The 20,061-nt window shown below is 39.2% G+C and overlaps 1 pseudogene; it reads right to left on the bottom strand.

The window, feature by feature from the left end:
* Nucleotides 1–5,655: 5,655 nt before the first annotated feature.
* Nucleotides 5,656–10,451, bottom strand: LOC132140508 (uncharacterized; annotated as a pseudogene).
* Between the last annotated feature and the right edge of the window lie 9,610 nt (nucleotides 10,452–20,061).

The following is a 20,061-nucleotide window of genomic DNA, read 5'->3' as shown; positions in this document are numbered from 1 at the left end:
TACCTCTTGAAGCTCATCAAGAGAATGCCAAGAGTGTGCAAAGCAGTAATTAAAGCAAAAGGTGGCTACTTTGAAGAACCTAGAATATGACATATTTTCAGTAGTTTCACACTTTTTTGTTATGTATATAATTCCATATATAATTCCACATGTGTTAATGCATAGTTTTGATGCCTTCAGTGTGAATCTACAATTTTCATAGTCATGAAAATAAAGAAAACTCTTTGAATGAGAAGGTGTGTCCAAACTTTTGGTCTGTACTGTATATATATGTATGTGTATATATATATATATATATATATATATATATATATATATATATATATATATATATATATATTTATATCCCTAATTTATATCCCTAAATAAGGTCCTTGGTTCACACAGACTCAAGATACTTTCACATTTTATTATATGACATTAAATACACCAGTTACAACTCACTCGTGGTTTTTAAAAATTGTTAGGTTTCTTAAAAAAGACAGTTTTTGCCAAATTGGACTACAGGTGCTGTCAGAGACATTAAACGTCAGCATTTTCCAGTCGTTGTATGATTTGTAATACAATTAATTGTAGAATAACCAATTAATAGTTTCCTGCATTTTATACTGTTGGTTGACAATGTTTGTTTTGTTTTGCCCTGAAATGCAGCACAACTCTTCAGATGGAAGATGCTCGTTTATCGTTTTCATTTTCATTTGGTTGTGATTATTTCATTTATTTACTATACTATTTATTAATAATGTCTAAATTCAGTTTCAGTTTGGCTTTAGTTTTGTATTTATTCCAGTTTATATGAAAAGATTCGTGTAGTGTGGATTAAAATTTATACACAGAGTAAATCCTTTTCACTGAACACATTGAAAATAATGGTGGTGATGTTGAAGGCGAGTGACCGTGGTGCTGTAGTTCGTTTATACTGTGCTGTAGTTTAGTTTTTAATTTCTGCCGCTTTTATTTAGGCTTTAAAATTCATCAAAGTCAAGTTCACCCTGTCATTGTGTTCATGTTTTAGCATATATATATATATATATATATATATATATATATATATATATATATATATATACACACACACACATTACAGCAGAACTGTTTCCAACACTCATAATAAATCATCATATTAGAATGATTCCTAAGGATCATGTGATAGACCGGATGTCACATGTGACACTGAAGAATGGAGTAATGATGCCGAAAATTCAGCTTTGCATCACAGAAATAAATGATAATTTAAAGTATAATAAATTGAAAACAAATTATTTTAAATTGTAATAATATATCACAATATTACATTTTTTTCTGTATTTTCGATCAAATAAATGCAGGCTTGATGAGCAGAAGAAACTTCTTTCAAAAACATTAAAAATAGTAATGTTTCCAAACTTTTGGCCTGTATCCCCCCAAAACTGCACAACTGTAGAGTAAAACATTAATAAAAAAGTGATATTAAAAAATGCGTCTTAAAACTGACATGATTGTACAAAATCACAGTCTGGGGACTCAGAACTCAGAACAAATGCTAACATTAAGTTTAAGGTAAAAATAACTGCCATGAAATTATAGTATCTTACTCCTATGCAATAAATTGTTCTTTCACTACATCTCTTTACCTCTGTCTTTATCCTCTTCTCTTCTTTTTGGCACTGTATCTATCGCAGACTATGCTCATTTATAATGTGTCATGTAAATTCGGCCTTCCGTCACAATCAGGAAACTTTCACCGTGTCTAGAACTGGCGCGAGCTGCCAGGCCCGTTTCTACGAGCTGTGTGTTAACAAAAGCAGTGCTGTCTACATTGGATGCGGCGTCGGGCACGCTACACAACAAATTACCAACAATTGATCGTGCGCGCGCTCTGTTTCTGACGCACTTCAAGCACTCGATGGGCGGGGGAAGATTGAAGAGCCGGACTTTTTTTTTCTTTTTTTGCTTTATTTGGTAGTATTTCAAATTAATGGTTTTTAAATAGTAGCCTATTATAAAAAAAATATGTAAAAAAAAAAAAAAAAAAAAAAAATTCACTCGTTCACTCATTCTGGCGCCCCTATGGATGAGTGGCGCCCTTAGCATTTGCCTATACCGCCTATGCCGCGGGCCGGCCCTGATCAAAGTTATATTATTTTGTGAAGATTCTCTTGATTAAAAAAAACGTGTAAGTTTCATGAACTATGGTTGAACACAGAGCGTATTTTTTGCGATGATCCAAAAGCCTATAGAAAAATGCTATAGGCTTTTTGTCAAGGAATCCAGTGTCATGCTAACAGCCAATCCACCAACAAAGTGACGTCATAGTTTCCCCACTCTATATCTCTTATATATAAGCGGTTGTAGAATCGCTGTGGTCTCTTTATGAATGAAATTAATATTTATGTCAGACAATGTGCAGTGATAAATAGCAGTGGACTTGTCCTGGGACTTTACTTTAGCCCTATAGGCTACATGTTGTGTGAGAGGCGGGCAAAGGTAACCTGATTTAACTGTTTTTTTTTTTTTTTCTATTAGCTCCTCCCAGCTGCCTATATCCTCTTTTTTCAGGTTAATCGGGTTACCAAATGTAACCTGATGTAACTGTTAATTTTTTTTCTATAAGCTCCTACCAGCTGCCTAAATACTCTTTTTTTTTTTTTTTTGCTTGCCATCACAAGCAGTCTCTCCTTTGTGTCAGTTTCAGTTTCTTATAAGCAAAAGTAAATTACATTAGCGCCCCCTTTTGTCGGCCGTCAACGTCACTTGATCGGACACTTTTCCCTTTGATGATATACTACCAGCCAGGCCGACGGCCATCTGGCCACCCCGCCCTTGCTTTCAAACCAACAGCTTTTTGTTGGACAATGCAGCAAATTTGCTTTTCCAACTGAGACTGATGTGAAATCTGCTAAACTAATGATCAAGTGGATTCCAATTTAAATGACTGAATTTCACAGACATAAAATCACTCAACAATAGTAAATGTGAACTTACCTTAAGTTATAATTCCTAAACTGCTGATTGACTGATTAAACCTAGTTTACACCACTTATAGTATTCCCAGAGGTTTTGAAATATTCAAAGTTTAAAAATATGAATAATAATAATGCAATGATTGAAATAATGTTTGAAAGCACATCAATGAGCTCATGTTTTACCAGACAGATTCTGTCATTTTTATATTATTACATTGACATTTGCAACTTTTAAGATTTTTAGAGAACATAATAAATACACATTTTTACTATAATCACTGGATCAATAAAGCACATATTTTGTGACCACAAATTATTTTGTGAGTAGCTTTATGGCAAACCTTGCATTAGTCCAAAAACAACAGCAAACAGTGAAGTACAGCAAAACTAACTAGCCGTTATTAAGCCCATGTGTGGAATTTACATTCCATTTTAAGCCAAACAGCTGATCCAAACTATCCATTTTAGGAATTGGATCTATGCATTCTTTTATGAAGATGGTTATAAGGGAAACTCATGTAAACAAAAATGCCTCTAGTACAATAAAAACAAGACAATTCGTAAATACCAGCTGAACCCATACTCCACTCTCTCTATTCTTTTAACAAGCGCTCAGTACTTGAGAAGTTCTCCCCCTATTCCAGCTTTCCTTATGAACAGAACCAAAAGCTTATCATCAGGTGAATTCACGGACCAGGAGGCTTTTATTTGGAAGCTTCCCTTTATATTGTTTCTACTGTTTTATAAGATTAAAAACGAGTCCCCAAAATGTTCATGAAAGAATAACCTTTAGAAAAATGATCAGCCAATGAAAAAAGTAATGAAAGCATACAGAAACAGTAATCAAGTATTATAAGGGGGCTGCTGTGGCCTAATAGTTAGAGAGTTGGACTTGTAACCTGAAGGTCGCTGGTTTGAATCTCAGTGCTGGTAGGAGTTGTAGTTGGAGGGGACTGAATGAACAGCACTCTCTTCCACCCTCAATACTCATGGCTGAAGTGCCCTTGAGCAAGGCACTGAACCCCGAGTTGCTCCCCGAGCGCTGGATATAGCTGCCCACTGCTCCGGGTGTGTGTTCACGATGTGTTCACTTCTCACTGCTGTGTGTGTGCACTTGGATGGGTTAAATGCAGAGCACCAATTCTGAGTATGGGTTACCATACTTGGCAACTATCTTTATCATATCTTTTCACTTTTAAGATATTACTAAAAACACTCTTAAAAATGTACACATATATGTACATGCATACATAAAACATATAATAGCAATTTTTTGTTTTTCATAACAGTGTCAGAATTAGTGCAATGTACCAAAATGCTTCTTAAAAACCACCAAATCAATAATCACGACAACAAGCTATGGTATGAGATTCCTCATGCACTACTGTGCTCATCTGACAATAAATACAAGTATCTTTTTGTATTTCACTACAATGGTATAACTTTAGCATTTGTTCTCACAACTCTTTCCTCATTTCAATTTGATTTGATGATGCATGGCTCTTTGCCATCAAATTAAATGTAGCAGAAAAAACAAGTTTAAAATAGCTTTGTTTGAAAACAAATGCTGTGTTGCTAGGAAACAGCTGTCTGAATAGGTTTTTTTTTTTGTTTCTTTATTTTCTTCTTCTTCTCTCTTACTCTGGATGAGTGTTTTGTGGAAAGGACTGACCAGAGTGTTTGGAATCTCTATTAAAATTTTGAAGAGATTTTAAATATGGACTAACAGCAAAGCAAACAATGCTAATAATGTTCTCTTTATTTTGGAAAAGATAGTCCTGTCTGGCCGGGCTGTTAAATTCCTTAACACGTTTCTGCTGCACTGCTCCACTGAAACTATACTAAAAGTTAACTGAGAAACTTTAACATTTTCAAACTCTCTAGAGGGGTTTCTATGCCTAACAATTTGTCCCTCAACATAAAGGGAAAAAAATGAACTCAGCTACAGCAGAAGGGTGAAGAACCCAAATGAAGGTGTGTATGCGTATGAGTCCGTTCCATTGAATTAATATAAACTCTTCCATTTCAAGCTATTCTAACAAATTGACAAATGAGAAAATGTGCAGAAATAGAGGTGAAAAATGGTTAATCGAGGGGAGGAGGTGAGCAGAAGCATAAGATACACAGCAAGGAGGAAAAAAAGAATATAATAAAACACCAAAGGCAAAAAAGAGACATGGTAGGCTTTGAAAAGTGTCGAGGACGAAATATATTGTCTATTGATTTTTTAAACTTTTGTTTTCATTTCCTTTCTGTCAGAGTTTCTCAAAGGGCGGGACATGAAAAATTAAAGGTATTATTTTTAAAGACATTCAAATGTCACCGTGATTTAGATACTTTGAAAAAGAAGGAAAACTTTAAAAACAATATTTGAAATAATAACTGTAAAGGAAGCAGGTTTGTCAAGACATAAGAAACAAAAACATGAAACAGCCAATAAATAAATTGACTGTGTGTCTCTGGTTTCAAACTCAGCACGAGATCACCCAAAAATGTAAATGCTGTCATAATTCCTCATGTTTTTGGAACACAAAAGACGATATTGACAAAAGATGAGGGTTCTATGCAAGAAACATCTCATGGATGCACTGGGACACATCTTCAGTGATGTATCCTGGGATCATTGGGTGTTTCCGGTCTCGCAACATCATACACCCTCGCCCAGGCGACCCAGCCGGGGTTGATCAAGCCCCGACTTGCGTCCCAGTAGCTACCACAGATCAGCCCTCTTAATCCAAAGCCACCTTGTAGCTTTTTCTGCGGCTTCGCTTGCAGATTGAATGGCCCTCTTCTTGGCCGCCCCTGTCAGACCCAAACGGCTAAGGACTTTGCAAAGTGAACGCCCTGCAAAGCCTCTACAGCCGACTTCTATAGGCTCATAGAAGGTTTTCCAGCCTCTCTCCCTGCACTCCTCCACCAGTTCCTGGTACTTAGCGCGTTTCCTCTCATTGGCTTCCTCAATACGCTCTTCCCATGGCACCGTAAGTTCCAGCATGATCAGATGTTTTGAAGCCTCGGAAGTAATTATCATGTCTGGGCGGAGACTTGTGGTTGCAATATGCTGAGGGAACCTCAGCTGTCTTCCAAGGTCAACCTGCAGCTGCCAGTCAGAGGCTTTGTGGAGGAGGCCTGTTGTTAATTGTGGACGCGCCAGGGGTTTCTCTCCAGCTTTGATGAAGAGGACTGCCTTCTTTGGAGCATGATGGTGTTTGCTGGTGCTAATGGCTGAGGCTACACTCTCAGCAATTGCCTTAAGCACCTGGTCGTGGCACCAGCGATAGCGACCATCTGCCAGAGCCTTTGGGCAGCTGCTGACGAGATGTTCTAGGGAGCCTCTTCCAGAGCAAAGAAGGCAGAAAGGTGTTTCACTCTTCCCCCAGACATGGAGGTTCGCTGGGCTTGGCAGGGCATCGTAGACTGCTTGTACCAGGAAACGGACCCGATGGAAATCTGCCTGCAAGATGTTTGCCCAGGTAATCCTGCGCTGCAGTGTACTCTCCCACCTTGTCCATAATCCCTGCTGCCGGAGTCCCACAACCCTGCTCACTCGCTCTTCCTCTACGCATGCTCGGACCTCTTCCTGGAGTAGATGGTGTCTTTCCTTGCCACGGACCTGGCTGACCAAAGTCTTCGGGATGTAGCCCAAGCCCACTCTGCCTGTTGCCACGGTGCCCAACAATGCCTTTTGTCTTAGGCGTGACTCTGCCACCTCCACTGCTTTCCCAGCCTTCCACTTCCTTCCTGTCCTCACCTCAATCCCAGCTGATGACACTTTGCAGTCTCTGGAATCCCTGTGCTGTAGGACTTCTGTGGTGCGTACCACCATAAATTCTTCAGTGAGGCCACTGAAGGGCAGCTGCAGGATGTTACTTGTCCCATACAGTGCAGCGCTGGTAAGGCTGCGTGGAAGCCCTAGCCATTTCCGAAGAAAGCCACTGATCTTCCTTTCTAGGGACTCAACTGTTGTCATCGGGACTGCATAGACCAGCGGGGGCCACAGAGCTCGGGGCAGGATGGAATGCTGGTAGATCCAGGCTTTAAATCTACCAGGCAGACCGGACTTAAACAACCTTGGTGAGCCAAGCTCCAAGTTCTTTGTTGAACTTCTGGATGGTGGCAGAGTCTTTCAGGCTGGAGTCAAAAAGCTTCCCCAAACTCTCGACGGGTTGCTCTGTGATGGTTGGTATAACAGCTCCTGAGATGGAAAAAACTTGTCAATCACTTTCCCCCTCTTCAGCACCATGGACCTTGACTTGGAGGGCTTGAAACTCATCCTTGCCCAGGTGATGAGTCTCTCAAGTCCTTGTAGGATCCACCTGCTCCCTGGGTCTGATGTTGTTGTAATGGTCAGGGGTGCGTTCTCCGAAACTACCTTAACGCTACGTCGTTCTTAAGTTGTACCTTAAGAAGTACCTTATCGTTAATACGTGGTTTCCGAAACCTTCTTAGTTAACTATACCTTCTGTAAGTCATGCGTTCGTAAGGTTGGTCTGGAGCGCTCTTAGCTATACCTTATCGCTGCTTACGGTTCATACCGCTAGTGGCCACCACTACGCAAAAAGATTTTTTACATCGCAGTTTAATTACACATAGAAAATTTTATATGAACTTTTAATATAAAATCTGATTTAGAATTAAAATTACATTTTTACTTTACTTTAAAATTATACACATAAAATACTTAAGTTGTTATAGCCTACACCCAGTGTATGGAAGTGTTTTCATTAATAAAGTTTCCATACACTAATGGTTGTTAGCTTTTTTAATTACTATCCTAAGGCACATCAGCTGGCGAACCATTTGACAGAAAAGGCTTAGGAGTCTATATAAAGAAAGATGAGTTTACACAAACTTTATAGCTATGGCAGCGAGACAGCGAGTACTTGTTTTAAATCAAAGACGGCGGCGTCCGCGGAGCCAGTTAGTGTATGTCAACTACTTTATAAGAGAACATTTTAGTCCACTGACTACCATGTCAGAAGAGACCATTGTAAAAAAAATTTGCCTGCCACGGGAGCAAATTCTGCAGCTCTTGCATCTTGTTGGCCCAGATTTGTCAAGACAAACTCGACGGAGCTACCCCCTCAGCCCCGAAATTCAGCTGCTGGCGGTTCTTCGTTTTTATGCTGTGGGGAGTTTTCTGGAGGTTGTTGGGGATGGATATGGGCTGAGTAAGACCTCAGTGTGGCTGGGCGATCTCTTTTTGCGGACTTTTTTCCCCGACATAGTGAATGTCGGTATGTCTCTCATGTTTGCGCTTTTATTGAGGAAATCATCCAATTACACAAATGAGCGATTTACGCCAATAATGTGATACGGCTGGTGGATAATCAGCATACGTTGTGGAGAACATTAACACACTTATGGCCGTGAGGGTTTGGGATTGTACACTTGCTAAATTATAAACACATACTCATATTTATTTCTGCATGTACGTATTTCAATAAGCCCCGATAAATGCAGTTTGTACTATTTCTAAAACGCTTCTTTATAAAGAACATTGTTTTCTCAATACTTTACCTATACCGCTGTGAAGGAAAGAGCGCACAATCGATCATCGAGGCGTCGATATCAACCTATTCAGCGCCTCCACCATGGACAGCAACTGCTAAGGTCGAACTTAAGAAGGTTTACCTTAAGCTACATCCTAAGGTATAGTTCGGAGAACACACGTAGCAAAGGTATACCTGTAGTTAAGGTGTACCTTTTGAGTATTCGTAGCGCGCTAAGAGACAACGTTATCGGAGAACGCACCCCTGGTCATCCATATAGGCTCTTAAAGGGGGCTGTCGTATACCTGACTTGGTTAGGGGTCCCCTACATTCCACCTCGGCTGACTTCACCAACATGTTCATGGCGAGAGCGAAAAGAATAACAGAGATGGTGCAGCCTGTTATTATTCCTTTTCCAATGCGATGCCAGTCTGATGTTTCTGACCCAGAAGTGACCCGCATCCTGAAATTATTGTAGTAATCCAGGATCAGATCCTTGATCTTACTGGGAACATGATGGAGGTGTAGAGCGAGCTCAACCAGTTCTAATTAAAAAAATATACAAACAAATTTACAAGTAAATAAATGCATCCATTTGTAAATAAATATGTGCTAGATGCACAACCACAAAGTGAAGCTTTGCAGAGCCAACACACACCATAAGCACACTTTTAGTGTTGGATGCATCTCTTGAAGAATACAGCTATAAAGTTCAATTTAAATACTTTTACAAACATTTGTTAATGAAGCCTTGAGTTGTTTCTGCTTCATTCCCCGCTGAGAATTTGGACGTGCAGACACATTCAGTCCTTTTAATTTGAGAGCTTCCATTGCAAAAACAGCTGGTCTTTATTAGAGAAAAGCATGATATTGTTCTGTTCTTCCTTGCTTGTTTAACTTCTGAATTTCTTTCATTCTTAATGTATGAATAAAAGTATTAAAGTTATTTCCTTCTGTCCATCCAACAAACACTAAGATCTTCTCATCTGTCTATGAGTGATGGATGCTCCCTGCTGGTTTTTTTCATCAGCTCCAGTGGTTTGGGCTCTTTAAATCACAACTGACATTGTTTGCAGAGATTAATAGTTCATAGTCAAAGTGTGTATGAGCGACAGTTGTAACCGAGCAGCTAGTGTTCCAAACCAGCAGAGAATTACTGTCAAGATGTGATGTGTGTCATCTATACAAATATACAATGAAAGCCCATAAATTATTATAGCATTAGAGAATAGATGTAGTCTGGCATTTGTTTGTGGTTTTACATTTTAAAGCTGAAAAGGTATCAAATGCATGACTATGAAGTTGTGCATACGTGGTTGTAACACTGATGTGATGTGGCCATTTGTATATAAAAAAAATACACTCTTTTCTTTATTAACAACGATTACTTGTCATGTTTCTCTGATGTCCCTGCGAGCATTCATGGACACTGTAACTAACTAAGATGAAGGTGTGACTCATGACTATTAATTACCTGTCTGATACTCCAATTTTATGAAGCAACGTCATCATGACTTAGTTAAGTTTAATGAGCTAAACATTCACCTTTGTAAGACTGTTAATTTTGCCACCTGTGAACTGAATTGGTACTACTGCAGAAACACTGGAACTGTTACTTTATTTCACTTTAGTTACTGAGTTGAAACTTAAGTGCCTGTACTTTTAGAAATCCTAATCCTCATTCACTGTTAGTTGTGCAGTAAATGAAAATGAAGGACAGTGAAAGTCATTATTCTACTGAAAACTGCTTGCACATCTCAAATTCACAGATGATTGATGTTACACCTCCAATATACTGCAGTTGGCCAACTGAACCATGCTTCCCAGCTGCGCAACATTAAATACAAGGGCACACTTGTTTAGAGGATGTACTTGGATGCCACGTGTCTCCAACAATTACTGCTCTTTAAACCTTCTCCAAATTGAAGCTTTTCCCCCTTACTTTTCTTCCGGCAAATACTTTAGGATCCTAATTATTGTCAGTCTCACAGAACTACTGACCTTGTGTACTCATAGTACCTTATATTTAAAAACCTTAATAAAACTTCAGTCCATCAGCATCTTAAAAGTGTCTGGTAAAAACTCCACAGAATCATCAACCATTTGTGTGCCACCATCCCAAGCATCCTCTCCTAAGTAGGCCATTTTCAGAAATCTCCTGTGATTTGAATCTGCAAATCCTCCTGTAAAAATGCTGCTCCTTAATACGTAGTCACTGTTGAACAAGTCCCTTATGCACAGCATGGTATTGTGATAGTGATTCCACTATTCTTAATGGAACAGCTCCCCCAGGACATAAGCACTTTGAAAAGATGCCCTGCCAATGTGTAGTGTACAGTTGTACCATATGGTGTTTTAATAAACCCACTACCAATCCATGCCTTTTCCGTGCCCTCTGTGCCTTGAAACTACATTGGCCATGTCTACCAATTACTTGACTTGTTACCAAATTATTTTCAGCTCTAAGCAATGTCCTCATGGCAACTGGACATTAACTATCCAGAATCATCTGTCATATATATATATATATATATATATATATATATATATATATATATATATATATATATAAATTAAAAATTCCAGAATTTGCCTAAATAAATAAAACACTAAATGCTATAAGTGTCAGCTCTCATGTCCGCTTGAGTTTGACTTTGCGTTTGTTTTCTGTTCCATTAAATTTAATATGGATAATATCATCCATAAAATATTTATTTTCTAAACCTAAGTGAGCACATCAGTTTATCCACTAATAACTTGAGACATATACTGGTTTCTTAATAATACACAACATTCTTACTGCTAATTTGATCAAAGCCAATCTTGAAATGTCAGACAAAAAGACTGTTTTACCAAATTTAATGTTGAATATACAATTCTGAAATATGACGTCTCTTGATTACTTACTCTAAATCAGACCCATTATGCAGAGTGTAAAGCAATCCACAGTAAATACTGTACATTTCAGTTCTGATGAGTTAACTTAAGCTAAAGGCAATTATTTTACTATCAGTTATTTTCCTGTATTCCATCACCACATTCCAGTTCTAGCAGTGTACTAGTGTAAACATTGCAACAACTTTTTGGATTTTTTTGACCTAACAATCATCAAAAAAATAAATAAATAAATGCATTAAGCCTCAAATGCAGTCCAACTCGAGTATTGAATCATGTTTCCCCTTTGGTGTCGTCATCTTACAGAATCATTCCATATTTTGGATCACAACTTTCTATTGGAATGCCTACAAGAGCTGATAGTCAAGTCATATCTCTGTACTGTATATTTACCAATTCAAACCGCTTATGTTCAATGCCTAAAACAACTGAATTCAATATAATATAATGCAGTGTTGATACAGCCAATAAAACATATACGCCCTACAATCCTGTTATTAGTAGGCATATCATCCCTCTTTCAATCTTGCAATCATCTCTCTGTCTTCAAAAACAAATAACCATTAGAAAGGCAGTTTCAACAATTCAGAAAAATGTATTCATACCTGCATGTGTCTTTCTGCCTCAACTGTGCCAAAGCTATCCTTGGAGGGATGCCTAAAAGTTCCCTAGAAAGCTTAAAATCAGATACTTTGCCAGAGCAAGGAGGACAGCTCACTTCAACGCAGTCCTAACAAATTCACTCCGACTAGCCTTATAATGAGTGGAATTTAAAGTCCAGCTCTGGGACTGTTAACCTGATAGAGCCTGGGGGGCCTAATATACAGTACTATATATATAAACATTGCATATGTACAAAATAAGTATAGGAAAGCTTGTATCTGCAAAAAGAAAAATGACAGGTAGGACAAAGAGGTAAAAATGACCCCAGACCAAATAGTCAAATCAAGTATGAAAACATCTGAAGCAACCCACAATTACTTTACATTTATGTCATGAAGCTACTTAAAAAGCATTCAAATACAAGCTAAAAAAAAAAAAAAAACAAGGAAAGATTGGATGCACTGTGAGCTTTTTTGAATGAGAACAACGATATGATGATTTTGATTCCTGAAGGCCATGTTCTTTGAATCGTGTACAGAATTGCAGAAATCCTATTCTGAGAAGAAAGAAAACATTCTCACTTGAATAAAAATCAATCTGTGGCATGCACTTGACTCTGAGTAATGTGTGAGATGGTCTAGTAAGATAAATTGTATAATGTGGGAGACTGTAGTATAGGTCTGCTTTGAGAAGTCTGAGCAAATAGCACAGAGCTGTACAACCCCTTGAGGAAGTGCACTGGTGGCATGTGCACTGCATAACATTGTGCAGAAAAATGGGCTGCCAGTCCTACTTAACCCTGACCCCGACTTAAATGATAACCCTGACCATGGCCTTCGCAAAATGATGAAAAATGGCACTGCAGTTCAGCAGTGTTTTGCTGTAATAAGTCAAATGTAAAATATTTTTTTAAGGTTCTGTTATCAACACTTAGCATCTATAGCCTATGTAATCTACTTTTAATATTGTCTAGTTCTGTTAAAATGTGTGATGTAGTATCAATATAAAAATGTGTCTTAAAATTATATGCAGATGAGGTCATGCATAATAAGAAGGAATTGCAAGCCACATTTACAGTTATTTTAAGGTCTTTCTTGTATGTTAAATTAATATTTTCCCCCAAAATGAAAATGCTGTCATCATTTACTCACCCTCATGCAATTCCAAACCAGTATGACTTAATTTCTTCCTTAAAACACATTTAATTTTTAATAATTGAAAAACTTGCATAAAAAAAGTTTGTGTGTGTGTTTAATGTGTCTCAGTTGAATAAAATGTAAAAATGAGTAAACATTTATTTCAAAGTAATTTTTTACTGTGGGTATACCTGTAGCTTCTCCATTTTATAATGCAGAAAAACATATTTATACTGTAGTAAAATATACTTTAAGATTGCCTGCAGATTGCTTCAAAATTACTCAAATCAGCCAGTCATTTTCTCTGAATTTCAAGTTACTCAGACCTACCTTTATAGAGATATCACATATATACCAATATTGCATGCATAATCATTCAGATTGTCCGAATAGCAGCATATAAGTAGATGTCAAAGCTTTGAACCTCCAATACATAAAATAAAAATTTTATTCCTATCACACCACAGACAAATTATTCACTTTGTGTAATATTAGGAACACACCGGGTTCAATGAATTCATTTTGTTTAATGCAACATTCTATCCACAGGCCAGACACACCCTATTCCTCCTCCTCATTCACAGTCTCGTGTATATAGGCCATTCTATACTGTACAATATACTGTACTCAAGTGTCTACATCTACACATGCTTATGGTTAAACCAACACACACAATGACTGTGAGAAATAACAAGGGGCTTCTTATTTCACGTGTTAGGGTCTTCCTCTTATTGACCTGGTCATGTGGTTCATTACAGATGAGAAGATTTTGAGTGTTCTCCTCTACTCTTCTCGCTTTCTGGTAAGATGCTGGCAGTACAACAGAGCACTGGCAGCACTCAGCCACTTAATGAGCAGAACTCTGACAGTACCATCACACACTCACTCGCCAAGAGATGATCAGGGTGCATTAGTGAGCGGAGGGTTACATGGCTCTGCTGTTATCAGAAGCAAGCAGCTGATGTCTTAGCCTACTTCCTTCTGCAATCCCGACTAATCGATTCTCTTCATCCTTCTCTCCACACATTTACCAACTCTATTTTTCCCTCACTTCATCCTTGCCAGTTATAGGATTATTTAATCTCAAATTTTCTCACTTATATGTCCTCTGTGACTCAAAAGATGTGGATAGTGGTGTGGGAGGCTTTTCCCTCCAGGTTTTTTTCTTTCTTTGAAAGTCATAGCTAATAATCTATGTAACTAATTGCATCTGTTTCATTGATAGTGTCTCTTACAAAAAGCACTGAGAGAATTGAGCACCTTTATGCCCTACTTATTCCAAAAGGCAGAACATTTGAAGTGAGCACTCCTACACAAGCATGAACAAATGTTGCTGCCACTTGAATCTGAATGTTACCTTGATAAATGTACCTGCAAAACTGATGAAAGAGGGGAAAAAACACATAACTCGGACATACACCGATCAGACTGATATGTATTTACAGAAATCATATTGGATTCACATTTCAAACCACAAATGAAGGCAGTTTGCATCATGCTTGTCAAAAGCAGATTTCATGCACTTTTCATGAGTTCAGACCAGTGTTTATAACTTGTTTTTGCTAACTAAAACAATGCTGAAATAAAATATGAACATTACATGAAAAAGGCTGAGGTCATTAATATAGCAGTCTCAGTCCAAGTACTCCAACATAAGTTCAGAACACACACACACACACACACACAAAACATGAAAATCTGTTGGAAGTCTGGTACCATTTCAAATATACCACCTCTTCGATGGGAATTCCTGACAGGATTCAGTTGTTCATTTCCATTTGAAGCAATTCTTCAAGTAATGCAATCCCCTTTAAAGGGTTAGTTCACCCAAACATGAAATTATGTCATTAATGACTCACCCTCATGTCGTTCCAAACTCGTAAGACCACCGTTCATCTTCATAACACAGTTTGAGATATTTTAGATTTAGTCCGAGAGCTTTCTGTCCCTCCATTGAAAGTGTGTGCACGGTATACTGTCCATGTCCAGAAAGGTAAGAAAAACATCTTCAAAGTAGTCCATGTGACATCAGAAGGTCAGTTAGAATTTCTTGAAGCATCGAAAATATTTTATTCAGCATTGTCTTCTCTTCCGTGTCTGTTGTGAGCGTGTTCACAACACTGCAGTGACGATGTTGACGTACAACGCTGTTGACATACAACGCTGTTGGCGTACAACGCTGCTGACGTGATATCCTTGTCATTGGGTGAACCAGAAAACACGTCAGCAGTGTAATTCGTTATTTTTGTTATTTTTGGACCAAAATGTACGGTATTTTCGATGCTTCAACAAATTCTAAAGGACCCTCTGATGTCACATGGAGTACTTTGACGATGTTTTTCTTACCTTTCTGGACATGGACAGTATACTGTGCACACATTTTCAATGGAGGGACTGAGAGCTCTCGTACTAAATCTAAAATATCTTAAACTGTGTTCCGAAGATGAACGGAGGTCTTACGGGTTTGGAACGACATGAGGGTGAGTCATTAATGACATAATTTAAGTTTAAGTTTAAAAATGCTATATGGAATCCATCCTCAACTGCAGACAACAAAGAAGTGTATGTAATTAAAAAAGCCCAGCACATCTTTAGTTTTTTTTCTTTCTAGTTTAATAGCGCATTAAAAAAAATACTTGCAATTCTCAGTCTGATCTATGTAAAGTAATGAAGAATAATGAAATTTAGGTCTTGCATTATCATTCCATTAAGATTTCATCAAGACACTGATGGGTTCATTCACTTCATAATAAAAGCAGAACATAAAATACTGTAGGTGTAATTTGAAAACTCTCACAGACTCATTTGAAGACACAGTGACAGTTTCTTCTCCTCCCCCATATTCCTTTTCATTTTCAGAGCACACTAACTTTGTTGGCATCCTTGCTATATCCTTGTCCCTCCCTCACCAATCACCACCACCCCTGCCAGATAACACACTGAAGGAATTCACCGGATTTTTCTCTTTCCCGCATCTTCTCTATTTGCTTGTTCTATTTTTGCTAGCAGCCTCAGGCCATTATTAGTTTCATATAAAGAGCCGAGCCTAGATCTGCTCACAAGCACTGTTTATTGTAACGCTGACACTGCTTCTTCTTCTCACTCTCATTTGTAGAGGGGTAGGAGGGTATCTGAGGGCAGAACATGTTTGCATCATCTCGGGATTGCAAAGTAAACTTAATTTGTTTCATCAGTCCTTTCTAGATCTCAACTCTTAACCAGCGATATATGAACATCTTGTTGTACCAGAATAGATATAGGGTGACCGGATTCTGACTCAGACCCATTAGCCCATGACATGAGGACAGTTTGCATGTTTCCGTTGCTTTCTGGGTGGATCTGAGATCAGCATTTTTCTATCACCCTCTGCGTCACTTTGATCTCATAATCTTTTGACTTTGTGGGGTCTGCCAAACATCTGGAAGCCTGTAAGCACCATCTGTATCCTCATGTAGTTTAATTCAGGTAAACAAACAAGCAGCTTATTCTCTTTCAAAACCACTGGACCTTCTAGTCAATTAGATGATGAACAGGTACAGGATATGTAATCACCTCTCAGTAGAATACAGGATTAATGCTAATGAACAGATCATCTGTCTGTATTAGTCAGAGATAGTGATTCACTTGCTGTGTCACTGTGTGAGAGGGAGGCTAGAAATTCATGTTTGAAGATAAATACTGAAAAATGTGTGAAATGTTACAGAACAAATCTGATCATGGAATGATAGAAAGCTCTAATCTCTTGTACAGAATGTAGTAAGATGCTTTATCAATTAAGCTAAAACAAACAAAACAAAACGTGATAGACTGTAATTAGTTCTATGCTATCTAAAGAAAGGATACATTGTTTTCAATTTAGGTTAACATTTTTCTTATTTTTCACCCATGCACTTGGTCTCCACTTAAAAGATTTGTATTCAAATAAAAAAGCAAATCGTAAAGTAATATAAAAAAGATGGATGTTAATTGGACTTCTAAACTTGAAAACAAGCTTTGTAAAATTCCAGTATCTTGCGCATAAAACAAACACATCTACAGTTGTAAGGCTTCATTGAATTGGTAATTATGTAATGTGGGAAGGTCAGCAGTGTTCAGATGTTTGGGGTGAGTAAGATTTTTTTCTTTTTTTATAATTAAATGTTTCCAGCAGTAGGGCCACTGAATATCAAACAGTAGACAAAATTTTTTGTCTCTCCTATAAGGAGCAGAGATAATGGGACATATGAAAAAAATAAATAATAATAAACAGTACCAATGAGTATGCTTACTTTACCAGTTTTTATCATGGTACACTGTTGTTCAAAGGTTTGGGATCATTAAGGATATATTTAATAATTAATTTATAATTAAATAATTAACACTGTAATTATTAATAAAATATTTAAAAAATTTTAAACAAGATTTTTGTCAAGGCAAGGCAAGTTTATTTATATAGCACATTTCGTACAAAATGGTAATTCAAAGTGCTTTACATAAAAGAAAGGAAAATAATAATGAAGAAAAATAATAACAAGAATAAAACAAGCAATTTTAAAACTTTTACAATTATTTAAAAAATTACCTATTTAAAATGAATTTAAAACAGTTAGAAAATGATTTTACATAAAATAAATAAATAAAAATCAGTGAAAATATAGTGCAATCAGTTCGGACATTGCACAGTACTCATTCAGTAAATGCACAGCTAAACAGTTGAGTTTTAAGTCTAGATTTAAATGTGACTAGTGTTTTAGCACATCTGATCTCTTCTGGAAGTTGATTCCAACTGCGGGCGGCATAGTAACTAAAAGCGGACTCCCCTTGTTTTGATCTGAGTGGTCTGTTAGGCTTATATTCAGTGAGCATATCTGAAATATATTTCAGTCCTAGGTCATTTAGTGACTTATATACGAGTAAAAGTACTTTAAAATCAATCCTAAATGTAACTGGAAGCCAGTGTAAGGACCTGAGGACTGGTGTGATATGCTCAGATTTTCTGGTTCTAGTCAGAATCCTGGCAGCAGCGTTCTGGATGAGCTGCAGCTGTCTAATGGTCTTCTTGGGAAGGCCAGTGAGGAGCTCATTACAGTAGTCCACCCTGCTGCTGATAAAGGCATGAACTAGTTTCTCCAAGTCTTGACTTGAAACAAAACATCTAATTCTTGCAATGTTTTTTAAATGATAGTATGCTGATTTAGTTACTGCTTTGACATGACTACTGAAACTAAGGTCTGTCTCCAGAATCACACCAAGATTCCTGACTTGATTTTTAGTTGTTTGACCCCTAGAGTCAAGGTATTCATTCACCTTGAACACTTCATCTTTGTTTCCAAATGCAATGACTTCAGTTCTCTTACGAGAGCTCTCTCGTACTGCGTCTTAGCTAAGACGCTACGGGAAAAGTCTCTTTTCACGAAATACTGAAGCAAAAAATTATCCTTAATTTTGTATTTTTGTAAAGCGCATTTGCAGCAGTACACAGCCATAGGCAAGACGGCTCGTTCGCTCATTGGCTTGTTCTGCGGCAACTGCACAGCCTATCGAGCGCGGGCTGAAGCAACATCAGACCAATAAGGGTGCTTCGCGCCCTTCTTGCCACTTCCCGCCGAAACGGGTGTGGCCCAACCTATAAAAGGAGCTCGAAAAGGCTGACTCACCTGATTTTTCATCTCTTCAGCGAAGCTCACGCATCGCTGGATCACGGAGGAAGCAAGCGCCGTCTGAGAAAGCACATCAGCAGGACGAGCCATTCTGAAGCTGCTGGCATCGCCGCCTTCCACTGCCGTTCCTGCTGCGCTATCCGGCGCCTATATCCTTCTGTTATTTCCAAGCTGTTCTTTATGTGTGTGTGTGTGTTCGCCCTGCGACACATACTCGTAAAAGAGCTTGCGTCTTTTTTAAGATGCCTTCCTGCGGCTCGTCAGAGCCCCACTCAGCGAGGGAGACCGGTACGTCATCTGTGTCCCCTGCCTGGGTGAAGATCATGCAGCGCTCGCGCTCGCTGACGGCGGATGCCCCCACTGCGAGCTGTTGCCATGGTGACTCTGAGGACTCGCCTGGCCTTTTTCTCTGAGCCTGCATTCTCCGCTGCGCTGAGGCGCCGTAAAAGCATCGCTTCCAGCGGATTCCGGAACCGTCTTCAGCTCAACCGAGCTCGCCGGTTCGCCCTGCTTCACCGGCCCCCCCTGCATCGCTTCCCGGTGGGCAGCGCCCGCTGTTTGCCGGCGCGTCGTCCGAGGAAGTCGATCTCAGGGCCGCGTCGGAGGAAGAGGACACGCGCTCTCTGCTAGCTTCGGGCAGTGAGGGCTGGGCGAGCTCCGAGGATCTCGCGCCTTCTGCTCAGAAGCCCAGCAGACGAGCTGACATCGAGAAGGAGCCGGGGCGAATGCTCGTGTTGGCCGCGATGAGTCTCGGCCGCGAGTGGTTTGCACCAGCGCCCCCCCTCTCGTTCCCGGCTGGATGGTATTTCCCTTTCGGATGAGCGTACTTCTCAAAGCCCGCCTCATTTCCTCCTGAGCTTCACGAAGAGGTGGCGAAGGCTTGGAACGCTCCATATTCAGCGCGAACTCGTCCGTCTGTCTCACTAGCATTCTCCACACTGATGATGCTAAAAACAGGAACTACCACTCACTTCCGCCGGTGGAACAGGCGATAGCGACGCACCTTTGTCCGCCCTCTGCTGGACGGCGGCAAAAGCGGTGTTGCCATCTAAAGCCTGCTGTGTGACGCTGCATCGGCACTACTAACGATGGCTGCTTCATCGAAGCGCAGGTGTACGAGTTCCGCTGTGGCCGAGCTCTCACCCAAGCGTGCCGCTGTTTCAGTTCCAGGAATTGTAACTGTCTCAGCGTTTTCTGCAATGCGCAAGCCTGCACAGTTGCCCGCTTGCCTGCACACAAAAGCCGTTATCACAACAGCTTCAGCAACGCAGCTCGAGACCCCCGTTCTCGCTCTACCGGCCGTCGCCCCGCGCCGCGGGGACCGCGGCAGAGGATTACGGTGAGGCCGGGA

This window comes from Carassius carassius, chromosome 5 (genome assembly GCF_963082965.1).
Source record: "Carassius carassius chromosome 5, fCarCar2.1, whole genome shotgun sequence".
NCBI classification, from domain to species: Eukaryota; Metazoa; Chordata; class Actinopteri; order Cypriniformes; family Cyprinidae; genus Carassius; species Carassius carassius.
Note: the sequence above shows the minus strand (reverse complement) of the source record. Positions and strands in the feature narration are given on the sequence as shown.